Genomic DNA, 6,131 nt, shown 5'->3' with positions numbered 1-6,131 from the left:
CCCTCAAAAGTTACGGTTTATTTAATTTTAAGGATGAGCACCAAGCAACATCTCCAGGTGCTCCTTTGAGAACCAGGGCAAAAAAGTTATGTGCACCCCTGTTTATATATATATCTATGGCTCCAACGCCCATACCACCGACGACATGTTTGTTTACTGTCCTGGCTTCACGAGTTAGGGAGCGCTGGATTTGTGAAAAACTCCCCTCTTCCTAAACCACTAATACCACAGTACTGGCAAAACGGGAGGAGCCGAGTGAAAAACAAGTGCCCCTCATCCCAATCCACCCACACCGCAGTATTTTTTTCTTTTTTTTTACCCCAAAAATATATTGTATATTATCGGGGCTATTAATACTGGTATCGGGTTTATCGGGATGACGTCATAATTCCTAATATCGGACCGATAATTATCGGGCCGATAATTATCGTGCATCCCTATTTAATTGTGATGTAGCTAATAAGCTAACATTAGATAGCGCTGTTAAGTCTGTCTAAAGTTTCTGTATGCTAAATTGGTTGTACTGCTATCAAGTATTATCTTTAAATGAAGTTGACGTTATTGAAAATAACTGTTTGACAGGGTCTATCGCCTCAAGTCGAAGTATATTGCCGTTCATGATTAAGTATGTTTAAGCTATGAATGGTTGCTTTGTTACTATGTATGTATTATGTGTGGCATTTAATACTAGCATGTGCGAACAAGTAAGCTAAATAATGCTAATGGCCAACCTAGGATGAGTAGGATCATAAAGTCACTTAGCTAACGTTAGTTGGCCCGCAGAACACTTGTGGGCAAAATCAACGTTCTAATCACAGTAAATACTGTGGTAGCAAAGTAGCGGTGGGCACCAGATTGGAGATAATTATAGAGATAATCTTGTAGTAGCTTGTTTACCGACCATTTTCAAACAGTATTGCTGTTGGCGCTGCCCTTCTGTTGCCCACCAGTGTTCCACCACCAGTGAAATCAGCTGTTTACTCCTATATAACCCAGCTGTTGACTGCTTTAATGACTATATGAGATGGCTAATGGTTTTAGCCATCTACAATCTAAGCCTTAGCTAGTGGGTGAATAAAATGGCCTTTAAAAAAAATGCAGAACTTGTCATTTATGGAGCAGCTAACAAACAATAATTTTCAGATCAATGTTTGTCATCTCTAATCTCTTCATTTATCCCCTAGGAATCACTGAAGCTGACATCTTTCAACGACTGCATGATCGACTAACACACATCCTGGAGAGGACACCTGTAGACATCGAAGGGTTAGAGTTTGCGTGCCGTCAGGATTGTGTTCTATTAAGTGCTCTGGGCGACATAGTTGATGTAGGAGAGAACATTCTGTCTGCACTTGCAGACCTTAATACTCTCATCCAGCAGGAGAGAGAGAATGAACAGACATTTGTAACCCTGGAGTTGCAAAGAGGTTCTGGACGTGGGCGTCCACGATTTACATTGTCAGTAGAGACTGTTAGAAATTAAAATCAATGTTTTGATGGCATAATGTACCTTAAATGTACCTTCAGTTTAAATGCTGTTTTATACTGAAAAACCAGAAAATTATTGTGTACAACCAGTTAAGCTTTTATTCTGAAAATCCTTCATCTCCGGTTAGCATGTGGCTAGTTTACCATTTCTTATAGAGGTTAATTTAGTAGCGAAATGACATGCAGTGATGCACACCGAAACCTACTGATTTTAACACTGCAACTATAGACGTATTATTATTGCTGAATATTAAATGAAGGTATAGTTTATTTGAATAAAGTTATTGTTTACAGACGTGGGTAAGATGTGACAACATCCGGAATGACCAGAAACCAAACCAGCCGTGAAGTATTTTCTGTATTTTTTAGAATATTAACTACAACGTTTAGAATGTGTTAAAGGAAAAGTGATGAAAGACAATATGAGGAGAAGAGGCGTGTTTAAGTATATATTGAATGTACAATGCCTGAATCCTCTGTTTAAACGTAACAACGGACATTAAGATGTGGAGGGCCGGCCCGCAGGGAGGAGCCTGCAGAAGCTATATAACAGCAGCACCTGAGCGGTTCGGGCTCTTTTCTCTGCTAACAAGGGCCGGATGCACAGCTGTATTTCTGTTGGACAAATATCCTGTTTGTGACTTTACCGCGCCTTTTTTATTAATTAAAGTACCAATTTGAAAACATCTCAGAGACTCCATTTAGTCTCCTTTTTAAGCTTCTCTTTCCTGGACGCGAGAATAACCATCACAGTTAACAAGACTCTGACAAATCTTATAGAACTAGGACTGTCATCACATTGCATTGCCAGACTTCTGGGTGTGTCTAGAGCAACACTATTTAGGCGGATGGCCGAAAATAATGTATCTATATCAGCTTCATATAGTGGCTGCAGTGACGATGAATTAGATGTATTGATCACAAACATTAAAAGCACCGATGACCCGGATGGGATGTGTGGTGAGGAGAACATACACAGTTCCTTACCCTAAGTCAGTGGTTCTCAAACTTTTTCTGTCAGGCCCCCCCTTTGGACAAAAAAAAAAGTCGGGCCCCCCCAACACAAATAGTCAGGCTCAGTGGCGACGCCAGAGATTTATTTTGGGGGTGCTGTGGGGTAGCTTGATGTTTCATAGAGGGTGCTCAAACATTTAGGGTTTCCCATTAATGTACCGGTCGCTACAGTGGAATTTTCTACTGCAACACTCCCCACGCATATACACAGTGTACCCGCGACTGTCACAATGAAGGCTCGATAATCAGCTCACGGCTGCATATAGGTGTAAGCAGGGGTAAAGTGCTATTTTTATAGGTGGTGTGTGGACCTCACATAGGGGGGTCCGGGGGCAAGCTCCCCCGGGAAGATTTATTTTTAAATATTGAAGTTAAAAGCATCAATCTGGTGCACTTTGAGAGCAAAATGAAGAGATCTATGGATGCATCTCTCAACACCCATATGAAACAGAACTGTAAACAGATTAACTTTTTCTTAATGGATATTTTACAAATCACCTTTTTAAACTTTATTCTTGTTTTACTGTCATATAGTATTTCCTACCTGTTTTTCATTTATTCTCGTATTTTTGTATAACTATAATGATCATATAAACGTGTGCCTTGGAAATAATTGTTTACATTAATGGTGACCAAAACGTTTGAGACCCACTGAGATAACACTGATAGAGTCCTTTAGCTCACTAAGTCTCTCAGTCTGACAGGAGAGGACTCTCCTCCACCTTGTTGTTGAAAAAACTCCGTTAGCGTAGCTTGCTAGCACCAGAAGCTAACAACAACGATCTCCGGTACCGGTGCGCTCTCTCTCTCGCGCACACAAAATGGCTCGTTCCCCACACACAGAGCCGAGCTTTAATGAAACACAGAGACCCAGACGTAATAGTACTGCATCATATTATTTTTTAATAAATAATTTTTCAAATTATGACTTTTTTTTTTTAAATCTTTTTTTTTTTTTTCTAACCATTTTTCCTCCATGTCTCTCGCGCCCCCCCTGGCATGACTCTGCGCCCCGCAGGGGGGGCGCGCCCCCCACTTTGAGAACCACTGCCCTAAGTACATGGTGCACATCGACACCAATCACAAGCTAATCAGGTGTGTTTGCATGCTATCTGTATGTGAAGTGTTCATTATATTATTATTTTTAATAATATTTAAAAATGACCATTGACAAAACATAGCATAACGTAGCATGAACAAATTTGGTTTTGCTTTCATCCACTTAAATATTATATGTGAGATCTATGCTTCTATGGATGTATTGTGTTTGGGAGTTACTTTTTTCTTTCTTATTTGTTTAAACTTAGATACAACTTTGTTATCTTTGGAGGAATAGATGGCTATTCAAGAAAGGTAAGACTTTATACTGTCAAAAAGTAACAACTGCAAAATGAGACAAGAGTGCTGTTTTTTTATTTGTTGTATTAGGCTTCAGATTATTTTCTGTACAAATAGGGGGTAGTAACCTACTCTTTTTCATTCGTGAGGGGAAGCAGGCTTTGTATACTGGAAATTAATTTATCAAAGTCGTAATTTCAATTGTTTTGCTGACTGAATAGTGCCTATTCCACCCATCATATGTTAACTTTGTATTCATGTAAGGATTCAGTCCTTTCTATTGAGCTTTGACTTGATTTCTCATGTCAAGAGGCTTCATGATATAACATCAAATCATTCTGAGGTGTCTAGTTTTCTTACCGTTTCATGTCATTCGTCAGTTGATTTATGTTGCAATGAATACTAATTGATCAAGTTGATAATGTGTTATATTATGTACTTATATGTAGATTATGTACTTGAAGGTAGCAGACAACAACCGGTCTGACACCCACTTGGTCTTCTTCAATGAAGCTGTGAACGAGCATGGGTATCCACTGAGGTATTCATATCATTCCAAATGTAATTTTTACTGTGATTGTGGACCTATCCATAGTATGTAGATGCTCCCCTCAAATAGCTGCACATTGTTTCTTAGTTAAAAGAGGCATATTTTGAACATATGTTTGAACCGACAAGATAAAACAATAGCCATCACATACCTTTCCAGGCCTCTAAAGTGCGCTCGGAAACATGTATTAGCTTTGCTGACACAACTATAATTGTTAAAGATGACAACACAATTGTGTACAGTAGGGGTTTAAAACTGTGGGCCTCTCCTCAATTTTTATGGCACTACATTATTGGGAGTATACTGTAGTGTCATATATTTTATATACTACATATATTTTAATTGTGTAATTTTCCTGAAGCATATAATTGATTTGTTTTTCAGAGTGAGAGGAGATCATGGAGGGGAAAATGTTGGAGTAGCAGAATTAATGTTCTCAGTTCGTGGAACTGACATTAACAGTTTTATTGCAGGGAAAAGCGTACACAACCAACGGTGAGTCAAAACTAATTTTGGAAGCTTTTGAGACTATTCATTCTTAACATCCCCTTTAACAAACTTTCAGAAGAAAATTCAAATTTTAAAAGGAATTTAAAGTCCCAGATCATGAACATTTTCAAGCAAAAATGTACTTTATGATGGTGCACTGACTCTTGTGTCATTCAATGGATTATTGCCAAATTATAACAATATTACGTTTCAACTTTGAAAAATTAACAGTTTGTTCAAATCATCTGTAACTACAACTTATGACAATTTTTTTTTCAAATACAGAATTGAACGTCTCTGGCGTCTACAACACCTTGCACTCTTGAGTAACAACACCTGCTTGACATCAGCAGCATCCTGCACATATTCTGCTGCCACTATGTTTTCCTGCCACGCATCCAGGCCAACCTTGATGTCTTCACTGAGGCATGGGCCAACCATCCAATCAGGACAGAGCAAAACATGACTCCAAACCAGTTGTGGCAGGTGGGCCAAGCCCTGCATCCTGTGGCAGATCCTGATCCTGAGGTTAATTCCAAATGTGTTAAAAAATCTTATCACAATCTCTTGTTGATCCTCAATCAATAAAAAAACAAACATCCTTACATTTAGGTTCTTATTCTCTACACATAACTATAATCACACTACCCTTGCATTCAAAAAGCCTTTGCTTGGTGCAATCAAGACTAGGGTTCTTTTTCACCACATGTGTAAAGTCAAGTCTTTTCCATAATAACCTTCACATATTCCACAATCATTACTTGTAATTATAGAAAATTGCATAACCTTTTCTTTATCTTATTTTGTATTAATTTGTGATAATGACAGTGCTTGTTTAATGTGTTAATGAAAGGTTATTCATATATATATATATATATATACACACAATTTGTCTTTGTCAGGGTATTCTCATACCAGAGATCCAGTGGGAAGAGAGTGGATTTTAAAATCAGCATCATCCTGGGATCAATGTCCCTACACTGGAAAGTCCTCTCTCAGATCCTGAAATGATGCTGCTGCAGGACACAATCGATCCACTACAAGAATCGGATTGTTTTGGAGTTGACATTTATCTCGAGACTGTCCAATACGTTGAGAACCTCATTGAAGCCAGATAATGAGGATCAACATTTATTGTACTTGCAACTTAAAATTAAAATTGTTTAACTCAATTGCAGTTGCTGGATTGGAATTGTAAAAGAGAAATGTAAGAGTTCACTTTTCAGTGAGGTGTTGGCGGTAATAAGAGACG

The 6,131-nt window shown here is 38.4% G+C and overlaps 1 long non-coding RNA gene across 2 annotated transcripts; it reads left to right on the top strand.

The window, feature by feature from the left end:
• The first annotated feature begins 3,563 nt into the window (after window positions 1-3,563).
• On the top strand, window positions 3,564-4,837 carry LOC117542990. Of its 2 annotated transcripts, XR_004568513.1 has the most exons (4): window positions 3,564-3,597; window positions 3,810-3,855; window positions 4,290-4,381; window positions 4,775-4,837. It is a non-coding gene; the product is annotated as an uncharacterized LOC117542990 (long non-coding RNA). The 2 variants fall into 2 exon arrangements; XR_004568512.1 differs by lacking the exon at window positions 3,564-3,597 and having other exon boundaries at window positions 3,761-3,855.
• The last annotated feature ends 1,294 nt before the right edge of the window (window positions 4,838-6,131 follow it).

The sequence above is a fragment of the Gymnodraco acuticeps genome, unplaced genomic scaffold, assembly GCF_902827175.1.
Source record: "Gymnodraco acuticeps unplaced genomic scaffold, fGymAcu1.1, whole genome shotgun sequence".
Classification (NCBI taxonomy): Eukaryota; Metazoa; Chordata; class Actinopteri; order Perciformes; family Bathydraconidae; genus Gymnodraco; species Gymnodraco acuticeps.
The sequence above is the reverse complement of the archived record's forward strand: the minus strand, read 5'-3'. Positions and strand labels throughout refer to the sequence as shown.